Source organism: Triticum dicoccoides, chromosome 3A, assembly GCF_002162155.2.
Source record: "Triticum dicoccoides isolate Atlit2015 ecotype Zavitan chromosome 3A, WEW_v2.0, whole genome shotgun sequence".
In the NCBI taxonomy this organism is placed as follows: Eukaryota; Viridiplantae; Streptophyta; class Magnoliopsida; order Poales; family Poaceae; genus Triticum; species Triticum dicoccoides.
The window spans coordinates 37,849,172-37,866,801 of record NC_041384.1 but is presented as its reverse complement, the minus strand read 5'-3'; the positions used below and the strand labels follow the sequence as shown (position 1 = coordinate 37,866,801).

At 45.9% G+C, this 17,630-nt stretch overlaps 2 pseudogenes; both read right to left on the bottom strand.

Annotated features, from left to right (window-relative positions):
- Positions 1-1,756: 1,756 nt before the first annotated feature.
- LOC119271114 lies at positions 1,757-3,851 on the bottom strand (annotated as a pseudogene).
- Positions 3,852-8,095: 4,244 nt separating this feature from the next.
- LOC119271838 lies at positions 8,096-11,631 on the bottom strand (annotated as a pseudogene).
- Positions 11,632-17,630: the final 5,999 nt, after the last annotated feature.

Sequence of the window (17,630 nt, the reverse complement as noted above, 5' to 3'; positions counted from 1 at the left end):
CGGAAACCAATCGGCAAATAAACATATGGATATCACAGGTTTGCAACGTATCCTTGGCATGGCATATACACCTCCTTAATTTTGGAATCGTAATAAAAATCAAAAGCGTTATATACAAAGGTAAATAGTGCGTAATTAACGCACCGCACCATAAAACTGCTGCATCTAGGCCTACAAATAGACGGCAGAGCAAGATGCAGAATTGCATTACAAGTTTACAACAAGCACAACACACACGTACAGCAAAAGTAGGAGAGAAAAAAATGGAGGCCAAGATGATGAGGATCTTCGCGATGCTGATGCTCGTCAGCCTCTGCAGCAGAGGTATTCAATTCGTTGATCCACTCTCCGAATCCAAATCGGACGAATCTAATTTTCTCATGTCGATTTTGATCGATTTCTACTTGTTTTTGTTGTTGGTGTTGGTAAAGGCAATGCGGAGTTTCGGGAGTGCACCCTGTCGGACCTCCACGTGACCCAGACCGCCACGGGGAAGAACGCCGGAGGGAACCCAGAGTACGCCGTGGAGGTGGAGAACAGGTGCATCTGCACACAGACGGACGTCAAGCTGCTTGCCCCCGGGTTCAAATCCTCCGAGCCCGTGGACCCCAACGTCTTCCGGCCGGACGCCGACGGCAAGCTCGGCACCCTCAACAACGGCTCCCCGGTGTACAACGGCGACAAGATCAACTTCAACTACGCGTCGGCCACCAAGTTCAGCCTCGCGCCCTTCTCCTCCAGCGTCGCATGCTCGTGATTGGGACGATTACTTGGAATCGGTGGGCCTGATGAATAAGTTTGTGTCGGTTGATTGATGATATATACGTTTGTAAATTAATCCGCACATGCATGAAACGTTGCTTTGAGAATTGATGGGTTTGTTGAAATTCGAGGGTGGTTGTATCTTGCTACCATTGGAAAATTTTGTGAAAATCCCATGAAAAAGTCAGCACATAATATATAGCCTCAATTCGTCAAAAAAAATTCACCCTCAATGTACTATGACCCAAAAACTTTAGATCTAAACTTGTTTCATAGTGTCATGTGAATCAAATTTAGATCTGGAAATTTGTGCCATCAGAGCTCCCATTTGTTGGAAATTTGTTTTTAGTGTCTGTTTGTCATGCTGCGAAACAAAATTAAATATAAAAACATGTGTCTTGGTTGACTATACGTGCTGAATTATTTTCGGAGATGTTCACAAGTTTAGAGATATGTTCTCCTTGGCAAGGTTTTTATTGTCGTAAACAAAACAATTTCGGGTCTCACCCAATATCAGAACTTCCGTAAAAATTGGATTTTGAGATTTCAAATTTCATTGGATTTTAACCTAATTTTAAGAAATTAGATTGAATTTGGTTCAAGATTTCAGGAATTTTTTGAACTTTTCAATGAAATTTCGTTGATATATTTTTAATCCTGCTCCTTGGTATTATCGGTAGCATTTAGAGTTCTTTCAGCCAGGCTTGTATATGATTTTAATGGTCGACTAAGCATCCGAGTTTTCAGTTCGTGTTTGTAAGTGGCCCGTGCATTCGTGCAGGCAACCATGCTACATTGACATTATGTATTTTATATTTTATTTCATTTGTTCATAATGATAAAAGTAGTTTGTAGTCAAACTTCTCCATTGACGTCTGACAACAATATTTGTAGCTACTGTATAAGAAGGAAGAATTGGCCATTATTTATTTGTACCATTATTGCCGATAGCACCTTCTTTACAAAGAAAAGCATTATGCGATGTAACACACTATTTAGCTTAGTTTTATTTTCGCGATTGCATGCGTGATTTTGGAATCAACAATAGTTTCACCTTCCGACGGACGGTTAGCCCAAACACCTCTGTCATATCAATATTTTTTCTCTCAACCCCAAGCAGAAGTTCCCAGTCAAAATGGCACACAAGGTTTGCCAACATAAGCTCGACATTCACGATTCCGAGGTTCATACCAGGGCACATCCTCCGTCCTGCTCCTAACGGCAAGAACTGGAAATCATTCCCCTTAAGTTGACATGCATACTGCTGCCTTCATGTGTAAATCTTTCAGGAATGAACTCTTCCGCATACTCCCAGGAGCTCGGGTCCCTACCAATGGCGCACGCATTGACGACCACACGCGTCCCAGCAGGAACTATGTATCCATCGATGGTGCAGTCAGCCATGGCAAGGTGCGGAGCGAGGAGAGGAGCAAGACGATGTAGCCGGAGCGACTCTTTTATGGCTGCTCTTAGGTACGTCATGTTGTTCATGTCGGTTTCACTAATAATTTCTCGTCCTCGGGGTGCAATACCCCTCACTTCATCTTGTAGCTTCACCATAAGTTGTGGCTTCCTCATGAGCTCAGCCAAGGTAAATTCGAGAGCATTAGCTGATGTGTCTATCGCACCAAAAAATACATCCTGCGTATATCAATTAATTAGAACAATGAAAGATGTATACACATCAACATGTTTAGTTTGAAAGGTATTATCTATACTCACGGTAAGGAGAGCTTTCATGTGCTCTCTTGTGAGATCATACGTACTCCTGTTGGACAGACAACATAATATCCACAAAATCATCATCCTTGTGATCAGACGTTGAATTGCGCTTGCTTACACGATCGTCGATCACCTTGTCCTACAAATCGGCCCATCTGTTCCTCACTCTTTTGGCCTTGGCACAAACCGCCTTCTTGAGCACTCCTACCCTACCCACTGTCGGGAAGTACTCCTCCAAATTGAACCCGCCTAGCAGCCGTGAGGTATCCTTGATGAGTTCCCCAAACAACTTGCTTTGATCATCTTTCAGGAAGAACTTCCCCGACACAATGCGGCACGCCATGTCATTCGCGAATGTGTGGAGCAGCTCGCTCATGTCCACCGCAGCATCAGCAGCTGCTGCCTCGTTGATCTTAGCCATCGCCATGCTGACCTATAATAGCATAGGTCGTAAAGTATGAGAAGCTAACATTTACATATGTGGTACTTTCTCGGTCCAGGTTAATACATAAGTTTCCCTGGTATTTTGGGTCAAAGGTGGACCACATATAGATTCAACTACCGTTGGATTCGTATTCAAAAGCAGTTTCAGGTGGTATCATTTCTTCTACATAAACTCTATATTTTACTATTACTTAATTTTATTTTAGAAGTTAAACACAAACTATAAGCGAAACTAATAAACCCGGACGGAGGGAGAAACAGTTCGCAGAGGACCACATGAAAGTCCTTTCCGTTATTTTGTTTCTGACGGAAGTGAGAGACCAATTCAGTACGAGAATAATGAGAGCAAGATCTTAAAAGAAAGGCTATCAGCACCTGGAAATTTAAATATAATTAAAAATCAGTACCTCCTCCGCGGCGGAAAGACTGCACCTTCTTGACGCTGAGCATGTGGGTGGTGACAAGCTTCCGTGCTTGCCGCCAGTACTCACCGTATGGCGCAAAGCCGATGTCAGATGAGCCGTACATGATGGTGTCGGAGACGACAGAGTGGGGCCGTGATGCGAAGACGTGGTCGTGGGTGCGCAGCACCGCCTCGGCGGCGCGCGAGGAGGATACAACGAGGTTTTGCACGGCGCCCAGACGGAGGAGCATCACGTCGGGGCCATGCTTCCTTGCGAGGCCGCGGAGAGAGACGTGGGGGAGGGAACTGATGAGATGGAGGTGCCCGATGATGGGCAGCGGCGACGGCGAAAGCGGGAGGCGCTGCCTTTTCACACTGAACTTTCTGGTGAACCAGTAATGCACAGACACGAGGAAGAGAAGGAAGAGGAAGAGAAATAACCATGACCGTGGAAGGGTCTCTAGCAAGAGTTTCTGCAGGAGATCCGCCATGGCGAGCCGACGTCTGGAGTGACTGGCTCTGTAAGTACTCACTCTGGACTGGAGCTCTCCCGGAGAAATGACGAGCTCAGTTGCTTATAAGCAGCCAGGCAAAGTAAAAAAGGACAAAAGCATGTACAGTATATGAATATGTTTGGAGCAATGAACTTGCAGCGAGATATTGGTGATGGTGAGACTGGTGACTGTACTGTGTCCAAGTCACGTCTAGTCTTCCAGATGGATGAACTCTAGCTTCGTACTCAACCAGCATACGTTTGCTCATAGTCGAATCTGCAAAGTTTCAGATTTTTCTGATTTGTTTTGCTAAGTTTTCGGTCATGGGTGTAGCGATGGTGCAATGTCCGTGGGTGTAGAACAACTACACTCTATTTAAAACCATGTCTTGATTCAATATTCAGAATAACTTTTCAATGGTATAGTTTTTAAATCACAAAATATATATTATTGACCAAATGATACTCCCTTCGTCCCTAAATATAACGCGTCCTCGGTTTTTGTGCTTCGACTTTGACCATATATTTAATCAACGAGACCGACTGCGGCGGGAGCAAAAATTATTTATGGTCAAAGTTGAATCTCGAAAAACGCGAGTGTACTATATTTTGAAACGAAGGGAGTAGTTAAAATTTGATTTGAGAATGCATGCACATCTTATTCATTGAAATGTACTTCCTCAGTCCCATTATATAGGATATTTTCTGACACTAGCGTAAAAAAACGTCCTACATTATGCATGGGACGGAGGGAGTAGTTAGTACTAATATCTTTGGTGCAATGAACTTGCAGCCATATATTGGTGCTGGTGAGTAAGACTCCGAGGCAAGTCTAGTATTCCAGATGGATAAGCTCCTTCGTACTCAATCAGCATACGTTAGTTAACGTACGCTGCCACTCACTCGTCTAGCCCAGGTCGTCCTTTGCGCCGGTCGTGGAATTCAGTCACGCGGGAAAAGCAGGACAGCTTCGGTGAGCACTGAGCACCACAAGCTCAGTTGCTTAGATACATATCTATGGTGCATTGAACTTGGAGCAATATCCAGATGGATGTAGTGTCCACGTTTTATAGTCTTCCAGATGGACATGGACTAACACGTCGTATAATCGTTCTCAATCAGTAAAAGCTGTCAGTCGTTCGTACGTCCAGCCAGCGCCTACTCCGTAGGCATTTACAGGCCATAGCAAACCTTCTCCGGCCCGGAGGTTGTGGAATTCAATCAATCACGCGGGAGAAGTAGAAGCCCAAGCGCACCAGTAAAGATGGCAATGGATCGGGTTTGAATTGGGTTGAACAATATAAAATTCATATCTATATTCATGAAGACAGTCTTTGCCCGCTCATAAAAAAATCCACGGGTAAAAAATTATGTCCATGTCCAAACCCGATGGATATCCATACCCACTGGATATCCATTGGGTCCTCTCAAAACTGCCATCCTTACGCACCACGGCACTCAAGTTTTGACCATCCACGGCACTGGATATTTACCCACCGTAGAAAAGGACCCTGCATGTGAGAAAGACAAGTGGAACACGGTGTGTTTCGATTTTTTTAGAAAAGGAGGATGACCCCCGGCCTCTGCATCTAGACGATGCATATGGCCACTTTATTAATTATTCTCATAAGACCTTATAAAGTCATACAACAATAAGACTAAAGCCGTCGTCTAAGCAACAAATGTCGCTATACCTATCCAGTTGATGAAGGGGCGCAGATAGCCTGGGCCTAATACCAAACAGACATCGCAGCCAAGCCTAACATCTAAGACCTGAGACCCCAACCTAGCCACTTGCCGAGTCTAGGGCACACATTGATCCGGCGTGCTCTCAAAGGCCGCCGCCGCCAGCTGCCACCGCTCCATCTTCAGAACTATAGTGATGTATCAACCTTGCTCGGTCTAGCTATCGTCGACGCCACCATGGCGCCCAACGGCACCTCCTCCCTGCGCGCAAACAGCTAAGCACGTCGCGGTCGCCACTGATACACCTCAGCGCCATGCTGCCAAGTACCACCAGCCGACACAACTTGAAGTCCTTGGAAGATCCGTCGTGCGTAGCACCTGCCGACCATGCATGACTTGACATCTCCACCGAAGCTCCGTGCAAGACGAAGCCGCTCCACCTCCTTCCTCTGACTTCCAGCGCTGCTCCACAAATGATGCTCCCAAGAGAGAAACGACACCGCAGTGCCGCCATCGTCCGATCTGGAACACCAGATCCTAGGGTTTCCCCCGGAGCAGCACGAGTGGGTCGACAGTAGTTACTCGACGATGCCTTCATCAAGGTAATGGCGTAGAACACCGCCATCGCCTGCCATCGGCTCGGTTTTCACCGGCAACCATGTCTCCCCAACTCGCAGCCGGGACTAGATGATGGATCTCGAGATCCGATCACCAATCTTCTGGCCGGCCACCGCCGACGAAGAAGATGACCACCACCACTGGCTACACCGGCTAGAACAGATCTGCCATGGGTGCCGCCAAGCAGTCCACCAGGCCCTCGACGTCACCGCCGATCTAAAGCCAGATGACATGCCGCCGAAGACCGGATCGCGCCGCCGCCCGATCCAGGCCAGCCGCCGCAGTCGCCGCCCGTGGTCCGAGGCAGGGCCGACCGCCGCCGCCGTCGAAGCCAACGCCGTCGCATCTAGATCGGCCGCACCTCCACGCATGTTGGGGCCCCGCCACCCCTGAGACGCGAGAGGGAGGAAGAGCCCCCGCCACCGCCTTTGGCCTCCGGGCGCAAGCCGCCGGCGTCCTCCGGCGGCGGGAGGAGGGGAGGAAGATGGGCTAGGCCCGGCGGCGGCTAGGGTTGGGGAGCCCCCGAGTCACCCGAGCGGGGGGCGACGCGGGGGAACGAGTGGGAGGTCACGGTGTGTTTTGATAGGCTCGATTTTTGTCCAAGAGTGATTTTTCTACCGCACATGGATATACAGAGATACACCGTCCACACATATATTCATCGTCGGTTTATATTTTTTTGACACTTCAAACCTTCTTTATTCATTTATCAGAATGGTTGCATCCTTAATCCTTTATAAGCATAGGAGTTACAGCCACCGGGCCGAATCTAGCCATGTATTAAGAGGAGATATTCTATCATCCAAGGTAGCTAACTCATGAGTTGCGCAAAAAAAAAGTAGCTAACTCATGCGCTACATCATTTTTCTACCGTAAATGGATACAGGGATACACCATCCACCCATAATGGGACAGATAAGACAGAATAAACAGGAGTCTAGAGAGGCGACTTCTGATGGCGATCCTAACGAGCGTACCTCCTTCTGCTCGTACGGCCGTCGGGGCTCATTGCAGCCTTCCTTCTCCCCACCCATCCACTATATCTTAGCGCGAGGATACCCTCGCCTATTGTCAACGGTGTTCAAGATCTTGCGTGCAGACACAGAGAGGCAGCGGTGGTGGTTGTTGGATAAATTAGCAATTTTCTGGTGATTTAATTCATATGACCGATTATACCCACCAGTTGGCCAAGTCAAAGCCGTGACGGCGGCAACTGCATCCTCGGCAACGTTCTTCTAGGTTTCGGAGTCTCTAGGCATTGTGATATTGAGGAAGTAGAGGACGTACTTGAAGTTGAGGATAAAGATGATCAAATTTAGATCTAAACTTGTTCCATAGGGTCCTGCGGATCAAATTTAGATCTGTAAATTTGTGCCATCGTAGATGCCTGTTCTACTTATTTGTATAATTGTATATCATTAGTCTTTGTTTCCCGAGCTGTGAATCAACTTTAAATCTGAAAATATGTGTCATGGTAGATGCGTGTACGATACATGTGCTGGTATGTTTTCCAGAGCTGTTTGCAAGTTCAGAGATTCGTTGTCCTTGGTATCTGTATGATTTAGAGTTCTACTAAGCATGTGATTTTTACGGTCTACTAAGCATGTGAGTTTTCATTTTGTATTGTCCCAGTGGATGTTATGCTGTATAAGATAACAACAAGAAATGTGAATCACAAAAGTAATAGACGACTAGCATGTTGCACGTGCATTTGTGCTGGCAACCATGCTAGTTTACTTTAAAAGTACTTCGACATTATGTTTTTTCTCTTTTATTTCATATTTATGTAACGATAAAAGTAGTGGTCAAACATGTGCATTGACGATTGTCAACGTTCTAAACAACAATATTTGTATCTATACAAGCAAGAATTGGCCATTATTTATTGGCACCATTTTCCCTTGTAACACCTTCTTCCCAAGAAAACCGTTATACTGATAACACAAAGTATTTAGCTTAGCTCGATTTTACATGCGTGACTTTGGAATCAACAATAGTTTCTCCTTCCTACGAATGCTTATCCCAAACACCTCTGTCATATCGATATCTTTTCTCTCAACCCCAATCGAAAGTTCCCAGTCAAAATGGTTCACGATGTTTACCAACATAAGCTCAATATTGGCGATTCCGAGGTTTATAGCAGGGCATATCCTTCGTCCTGCCCCGAATGGCAAGAAATGAAAATCATTCCCCTTAAAGTTGGCATTCCTAGCATTGCCTTCATCTGTAAATCTTTCAGGCATGAACTCTTCAGCATCCTCCCATGAGCTTGAATCCCTCCCAATGGCCCATGCATTGATGACGACACGCGTCCCTGCGAGAACCATGTATCCGTCGATGGTACAGTCAGCCATGGCAAGGTGCGGAGATAGGAGAGGTGCAATAGGATACAACCTGGGAGACTCTTTATTACTGCTCTCAGGTACACCATGTTGTTCAATTCAGTTTCGCTGACAATTTCTTGTCCCCGGGGGTACGATACTCCTCACTTCACCTTTTAGCTTTCCCATGAAGTGTGGCCTCCTTATGAGCTCAGCCAAGGTTAATTCGAGGACATTAGTTGACGTGTCTGTTGCACCGAAAAATACATCCTGTAGATAACAATTAGTTATGGGACACCACAAGAAATTTTTTCTTGAAAAGGGGGGACTCCCGGGCCTCTGCATCAGAACGATGCATACGGCCATCTTATTAAACAAAAAATAGGTTCAAAGAAGGTCTTAAATTTTCCAAACGAAAAAAAGAGCTCACACAGAGCTAAAAGGGCTAAAGGACAAACTAGCCATAAAAAGGACACCACAACCGGCTAGCATAAGAGAGATAGGTAAACTAATTGCCTATCCTATTACATGACCGCCATCCAAACCGGTTGAAGATATCCCGTGCTACCATCTTCCAGCGGATAGATTCAGTAACCAAACGCTCCCTGGCCTCCGTCGGAGTGAGTAGCGACCACAAACGGATCAGCGTCGTGGCTCGAAAAATAACCTGCAAAAAATGAATATTTGTTGTCCTATTAAAAACCAAATCATTTATGCAATTCCAGACTGCCCACAATAAAGCACAGACTCCTACGCGAATATGTCTCGCTGTTTCGGGCTCTATCCCGTTAAGCCACGTTTCAAATAACGTGTTGACAGAACTCAGTGGAGTAATATTAAAAGCAATATGGACTTTCCGCCATAGAACTTTGGATAATGGGCAATCAAGAAAAAGGTGTTTGATCGTTTCATCCCGATCACAGAAACTACACCTAGTAGGTCCTGTCCAATTACGCTTTGTCAAATTGTCCTTGGTGAAAATAACTTGTTTATGGACAAACCACATAAACACTTTGATTTTCAAAGGGACTTTGACAGCCCAAGCATGTTTGGAACTAGGAATCGAGCTTGAATTGATAACATCAACATATATTGATTTAACTGTAAATTCTCCAGACCTAGTAAGCTTCCAGCGTAATTTATAGGGCTGTTGAGAAAGCTGACCCTCCATCAGTCTACCTACGAGATGGAGCCATTCTTCCCAACGATTGCCAACTAGCGTCCTTCTGAACTGAATATTAAGGGGGATGCGTTGAAGTACCGTTGCAATGAACGCCTCACGTCGTTGAACAATACGATACAAAGACGGGTATTGAATGGCTAGGGGAGTCTCTCAGAGCCAAGGTATCCTCCCAGAATCGCGTACTAGCACCGATACTAATAAGAAAATTTGTCCTATTAAACAAGGTTAGTTTGACTTTCATAAGCCCTTTCCAAAAAGGTGAGTCAGTCGGCCTTACTGTCAACTGGGACAAAGTTTTGGAGTGAAGATACTTGCTACTGAGGATTTGCACCCAAGTGGCATCAGTCTCACTCGATAACTTCCACAGCCACTTACTGAGAAGACATCTATTCTTGACCTCAAGAATCTCAATACCAAGACCCCCTTGGTCTTTCGGTCGACAGATGATATCCCATTTGGCGAGACGGTATTTTCTTTTAAGTTCATCACCCTGCCAGAAGAATCGTGATCGATAGAACTCAAGTCATTTCCTAACTCCAACTGGGACTTCGAAGAACGACAAAAGAAACATAGGCATACTCGTGAGAACCGAGTTTATCAGAATTAATCGGCCTCTGTATGACTTGAGCTTGCCCTTCCAGCAACTCAGTTTCTTTTCAAATCGGTGCTCGATACACTTCCATTCTTTGTTTGTCAGCTTACGATGGTGGATTAGTATTCCTAAGCATGTAAAAGGTAAAGCCCCCAATTCGCACCCAAACAATTGCCTATATGCCTCTTGTTCATCATTGGCTCAACCAAAGCAGAACAACCCACTTTTGTGAATGTTAATCTTTAACCCGGTCAATTGTTCAAAAAGGCATAACACCAGCTTCATATTTCTCGCTTTGGCCAAGTCATGCTCCATAAAGATGATTGTATCATCAGCGTACTGAAGGATGGACACACCTCCGTCAACGAGATGAGGTACCAGGCCACCCACTTGACCAGCCTCCTTAGCTCTTCCTATCATAATTGCCAACATATCAACTACAATGTTGAACAGGATAGGGGACATCGGATCCCCTTGTCTCAGGCCCTTATGTGTCTGGAAATAATGACATATTTCATCATTCACTTTAGTTCCAACACTCCCTTTTTGCGTAAACGATTCAACCTGGCGGCGCCAAGCTTCATCAAAACCTTTCATACGCAACGCCTGTTGAAGGAATGTCCATTTGACTTTATCGTACGCTTTCTCGAAATCCACCTTAAAACCAACTCCACCTAATTTTTTCGAGTGAATTTCATGGAGCATTTCATGAAGGACCACCACCCCTTCTAGGATGTTTCTGTCCAGCATGAAAGAAGTTTGGGAATGCTCCACCATAGAATGCACAATCTGTGTGAGCCGATTTGTCCCAACCTTGGTGAAAATTTTGAAACTAACATTGAGAAGGCAAATCGGCCTGAACTGGTCGATTCTCACAACATCCGTTTTCTTAGGAAGCAGTGTTATTGTTCCAAAATTTAAGTGAAATAACTGAGGCTGTCCAGAGAATAGATCATGGAACATTGGTAACAAATCCCCCTTAATAATATGCCAACAATTTTTATAGAACTCCACCGAGAATCCATCCGGTCCTAGAGCCTTATTGTTTTTCATCTACGCAATAGCTTCAAACACCTCCTTCTCCGAGAACGGGGCAACCAAAATATCATTATCATTAGCAGTTAGTTGAGGTACATCCTCAATCTTGGACTCATCGAGGGACACACAACTATCCTTCGGAGGCCCAAATAACTGCTTATAATACCCGGTTATGTAAAGTTTTAGGTTGTCCTGTCCTAAAATAGTTCCTTCATCTTGTTCAAGCTGAAAGATTCTCTTCTTTCTGTGCTTGCCATTAGCAATCAAGTGACAGAATTGAGTGTTCGCATCCCCCTGGACAACTTTGCATACCTTAGCCTGCAACGCCCACTTTAATTCCTCTTCACGGAGAAGTTCTTTCAACCTCATCTCCGCATCTAGTTTATCATGAAGCTCTGTGGCTTGCAAAATCGTGGATTCGGCTTTTAAATATAGGGACTGAATAAGTGAAAGGAGCCTTTCCTTTTCAACCTTATAAATCCCACTAAGGTGCTTAGCCCACCCCCGTAAGAAACTTCTCAAATGCCTAATCTTATTCTGCCAGCGCTCAACAGAAGTCCTACCTCCTGTATCCTTAGCCCATTCCCTGGCAATCAGATCCAAGAATCCTTCATGTTCAAACCATTCCAGCTCGAAAGAAAAGGAGTTTTTGTTTCCCACGTGGTTTGGCTCACCCGAGTCCACGAATAAAGGTGCGTGATCCAAGATTCCGCACGAGAGAGCCTGGACCATTACCAAAGGGAATATCTGTTCCCACTCGACACTCGCGAGGACTCGATCCAGCTTCTCAAACGTTGGGTTTGGCAAAGCATGAGCCCAAGTAAATTTTCTACCAGAAAGCTCTATCTCTCTTAGATCCAAGCTTTTAATAATGGTATTAAACATGAACGACCATCTGTCGTCAAAAATATCGTTATTCTTTTCCTCTCTACTCCTAATGATATTGAAGTCACCCCAACTAAAATTGGGAGATGCTCGGATCCGCAGATTCGAACAAGGTCCGCCAAAAACTCCGGTTTAAGCTCGGGCTGCGTGGCACCATAAACCACCACTAGATCCCAGTTAAACCCATCAGCTTTGGACCTGACCTGAAACTTAACCGCGAAGTCACCCATCACTACACTTCGGACTTCCAGGGGATCACATCTCACTCGAAGTAAGGTACCACCCGATCTTCCTCGCGGAGGTAGGCAATGCCAATCGAAATCGACACCGCCCGATAAAGTGTTGAGAAATTGGGGCGCAAAATTATCTCTACCAGTTTCCGAGAGAGCAATGCAATCTAATCTATCCTCGAGAGACGCCTCTGCAAGAAACCTTCTTTTAGCCAAGTCTTTCATATCTCTCCTATTCCAAAAGATTCCTTTCATATTTCATCATGATTTTTTTGGTAGTCCGGATCCTAGCACTCCTACGAACCGTTGAAGTGGGATAAATCTTCCTCTTCCACTTGCGTTTGGGTTTGCTTTGGTCCTCCATCCGGTCCTCATAACCGGTCTCAGTGGGTCTAGCTACTTCATCCTCTAGAGTTGCATCCTCTTCCTCGGACTCAGGAGTGGATGGTGCAAGATCCACAAAAAAATTATCGAGCACTCTAACCCCCAACTCATCAATCTCTACATTGTTCATGGGTTTTACCGCTGCTATGTTTCGAATCGTTTCTAAGCGCGCTCCGCTTCCAAATCTAGGATATCATTAACCAAGTTGGATGTTTCACTATCATTACTCCCTAGCGAAACTCCTAATTGGTTTGAATTATTAATAATCTCCTCATTAGAAAAATGCAAGATTGAATTAGAAACTTTGACGGACATACCAGTAGTGACCTCCATGTCACGAAGCTTGGCCGCCCTCATAGCGCACCTCTGCTGCATGTCATCAACCTCCGGGTGCTCCTGGAGACGACAACTCATCCGTCGCCCCACAGAGACCGGGTCTGGGATCCCACCAAAGGCAATGACCTCCTCCCAAGTAATTCCTCTCGCTAAATCCCACGAAGGGTCAGCCAGAGTTACCGGAGGAAGCGGCGGTGGGCTCCCAGGCCCCAGACGAGTGCCTCAAACCGAGGACCTGGGCCGCCAGTATGCCAGGAGAGGGGAGCGCGTGGGCCACTTGCCCGAGCACTCCTCCCGCCCAACCCTCTGGCTATAGGGTGACACCGGTGCCGCAGGAGACGCGGCCTTCCTGACCGTCGTAGGGGAAGAGGGGGGGGGGGTCGAGGCCACCTACCCCACACTACCTCCCTGCGCCACAGGAGAAGTGGCCACTCTGGCCACCGCAGAAGAAGAGGGGACCGAGGTCACCTGCCCCGGACCACCTCCCCCACGCCCTCCCGTCGTCGGCATCTCCGACGCCAGGATAGGAGGAGAAGAAGTCGAGGCCACCTGCGCCGGACTCCCTCCCCTAGAAGCATCCTCCACAGTAGACGTCATCTCCTGGATCGAGACCGCTGGGAGAGTGGGAGAGAGAGAAGCCACCTCAAACTCCACCTCCCCTCCCCCAACGAAGCTCGTTGCCGAGGAAGTCCTCACCAAGCCTCCGATCATGGGACTATCAGTAGCATCAAACTCCAAAACAGGAAGCGTGCGCTCAAACACATCATCGGATTCCACCCGGTCGCTCCAGAGTCTGGGAGTGGCAGAAGCTGGCTCAAACGACCCAAACCTCACAGAACTCATAGGCACATAGGATGAAGGTGCCATCCCGACCCCGAGCCCGTCCCCAGGCAGCTGAGCAACAGGGCCCGATCCGTTGGACACCTCTCGTCCAGCCTCATCAGTCGGTGCCCCCTTGGCACCCGCGCTGTCATCACCCTAGCGCATATCCACATACCAAAAGACATACGATGTATATAATTTGAATACAACTTTTACAGTAGTTGGCATTTTTTGGAGCCGTTCGTTTGTCTCGATCTAATGGCGCATACATACGTAGTACTCGAAAGTACGTAGATGAAAGTACTCGAAAGTACTCGAATGTACTATTAGTCTAGGGGCATTTTAGTCCTATGAAATATATGAGAAGGTGGGGCCCTCTTGTCCAATGCAAAACCGCCGCCCCTCTCATCCAATGCAAAGCCGCCGCCGTGGTCCTTCCCCTCTTCCATCACCATTACAACCGCGACCATCTCCTAGCCTTCTCCTCATTCTTGCGTCCGCAACTTTGCTCTTCTCATCTTCCACATCCAGCCCACTCTTCCATCCACGCAAGAACCTTGATGGAGCAGCAGATCGAGCAGATCGCCGGCGACGAGAACACCGACTTCGTGGAGATCGCCGGTGGCGACCAGGTCAAGATGGCCAGGTTATTGGAGATCCGTTCTTGGTTTCACAACATAAGGCAAATGAACTGGACGGCAATGGCCACTAACAAGGATATTACAAAGAGGGAGAAGACAAAGCTCCCCCCCGCCCACACAACCAAAGAAGAAGATCGAGATCCTCCTTTGGGCAATGGAGCAGGCCGATTCGTCCAGCTCGTGGACCAGGCAGAGGTGGTGGGTGTTCAGATCCATGGTAGAGCATCCACTGGATCAGAAACCCATGGTGCACGAGGTGCCGTTGCAGATTGTGGAGCCTCCAAGTGAGTCAGAGATGACTCCGAAGCGCAAGAGGAGGAGGACAGTGGTCGCGACATCGCTTCCCCACCGTTCTCCACGCATCCCTTGCCGCTATCCTCGTCTGAACAGAAGCCGTAGCTATGTTTAGGGTAAGATTGCTGAATTTCATTCATCATTACTTGCCACTTGCTTAATTTAATTCTCTGGAATATGTTCTTGCTACCTGTGTACTTGAATCTGTAGCCTCTGGATTGCAGCTTAGTTTGATCGACGAGGCTGGAATGACTCTAGGCATATAGCATTGCTATGTTTACTTGCTACGTTTTCATGTGCTGGAGTGGTATCCATGATAGGAAATTTTGTCTCTCACCTCAAGAGTTGTGTTCAAATTACGTGATGCAATTTGTGTAAATTGAACTTGTAATATTTTGGCTGCAAGAAGTGCCTCCAAACAAGTTCAGTACACAGTTTAGAGTGATAGACTCTGGGTTGACACTGAAATCTTTCAATACTACAAGTTTAGTAGATAGTTGTAGCCCTGTAGGCATTGAAATATTTTAGTACTGACAGGTTCACACTGAAATATTTGAGTAGTGCAATTGCAGTACACACGGGTACACACTAAAAAATTTCAGTAGTGCAATGCAATTTCAGTACACACGGGTAGACACTGAAATATTTCAGTACATGCACGCAACCCCTGAAATATTTCGATGCAGCAGTTTCAGTACACGCGCGTAGCCACTGAAATATTTCGGTGGTGCTATTTCAGTACAAGCACGTAGCCTCTGAAATATTTCGGTGGTGCACTTTCAATACACGCACGTACCCACTGAAATATTTCAGTGGTTCACTTTCAGTACACGCACGTACGAAATGAAATATTTCAGTGGTGCTGTTTCAGTACACGCATGTAGCAACTGAAATATTTCAGTGGTGCTATTTCAGTACACACACACGTAGCCACTGAAAAATTTCAGTAATGCACTTTAAGTACAAAGATGTAGACACTGAAATATTTCAGTAGTGCCCTGTCGGTGATCTTGCATCCAAATATTTAGGGCTTCCTAATGATTCAGAAAAAAATAGACATAAGCAGTGAAATAATATTTGTAGGGATGTTGGCTTACTCATTTTGCCGTGCCGTACAACCTATTGCTTCACTTCCTGTAAGTGCTTCTTGCATGTGCTATGGCCTACATGCTGTTTACTCTCATCACAGCAGTGATTTTGCATCTTGCAAAGGTCTTATTAATTTAACATTGACTTCTATGAACTTTGTATTCAAATTCGTATCCTCCTACAGTTGTTGTGATAGATTTCCTTGGCATCTTCAAATTACCGTACTATCATTTTTCCAATACCAACTGTATTCAATCTGAAACTTTCAGTTACTTATATGCTACAGGTGGAATCATGGAGTGGTTGCTGAAGATGCTGCGCCTCACAATAAAAGTCACTTGCTCAACCTCAACATCACAAGATTTTTTGCATTTCTAGTTGTCTCACTATTTCATGTGATATGTTTAAATACCAGAAGTTGTTATGCATTACAAGTTCAATCTGATAATCCTAGTACCTAGAGTCTGTGATTTGTGTTATCTGTTTTGTATTCTGTTGTGTTTGCATGTGTGTGTGGGATCAAAATCTAATACGGTTCTGATTCCTGTTTTCATGGCATTGATGTTAAGCTAAGTACATGCTTGTCAGAGTGGGGTGGCACTGGTGGGAAATATTTTAGGGTTTTATCGCCGTGATAACCCTAGAAAATTAATAAAACCGTCGAAAATCAATGAAAATTAATATTTTAGGGTTTTATCATCGTGATTTTTTTCCATCACCTCCAAATCACCCACATTTTCTTTTACACGGTGACCCACATGTGCCAAACATTTCTATCAAAGAAAATTTGTAAAAAAATATTTTACAATGCCCCCTTGAGGTGTAGACCTATGTTTTGATCAGTCGGTCTAGAGGGCAGTAGAAATTCAAAAAAATATAAAACCTTGGAAACCTAGCTTTGTTTGTGCAAAAGATCATGTGTGCCTAAATTTGGGTGATTTGGAGGTGGTTGAAAAAATCACCGCATTCTAGAGGGACCATTTCGTCTAATTTAAGCGTTGGTCTTCCTTACTCGAAAATCAATGGAACTAGTCATGGATGCTTCTCATGTTGGTACAAGGGTGTAGAAAGAATATAGGTCCATTTGAAGCAAGTCGAGAAAAACCCGTCCTTCCACACGGACCCTTACCTCCTACCCGAACAGCCGCCGGTGAAGGAGGTACCTTATCACAAAACTATCTGTTTCCGACAATTTCAGTGCTTGCAGAGAATACCTTACTAAAAACTGCTTATCATTTCCTTCTGCTCCTCGTTGGGTTTGACACTCTTACTTATCGAAAAGGCTACGATAGATCCCATACACTTGTGGGTCATCACACGTCAGTGCAACCTACAAACTACGTCAGTTCAAGTAGGGTAACCGAATAATATTCTGTTACATGAAACAGAATAGCCCAAATGTGTGTGTGTGTGTGTGTAGGACAACACTATTCTAATCCCGGGATTAGAATAGTTATTTCTGTCACGATCACCCTATATAACGGCGCACGCAGGAACTGCCGAACCGCGGAAAGAAAAAGAAAAAATCTCCTCCACCTTCTCCTACACCGAACCTCCACCTCCCCCACGTCTCTGGATCCACCCGCCTCCCTCTCCCATGCGCCCCTCCCAACCCACCCCCACCCCCGCCGGTGCCGGCCCCATCCACGCCGCCGCGCGCCCCTCCCTCCTCCCAATGGCCGGCGAG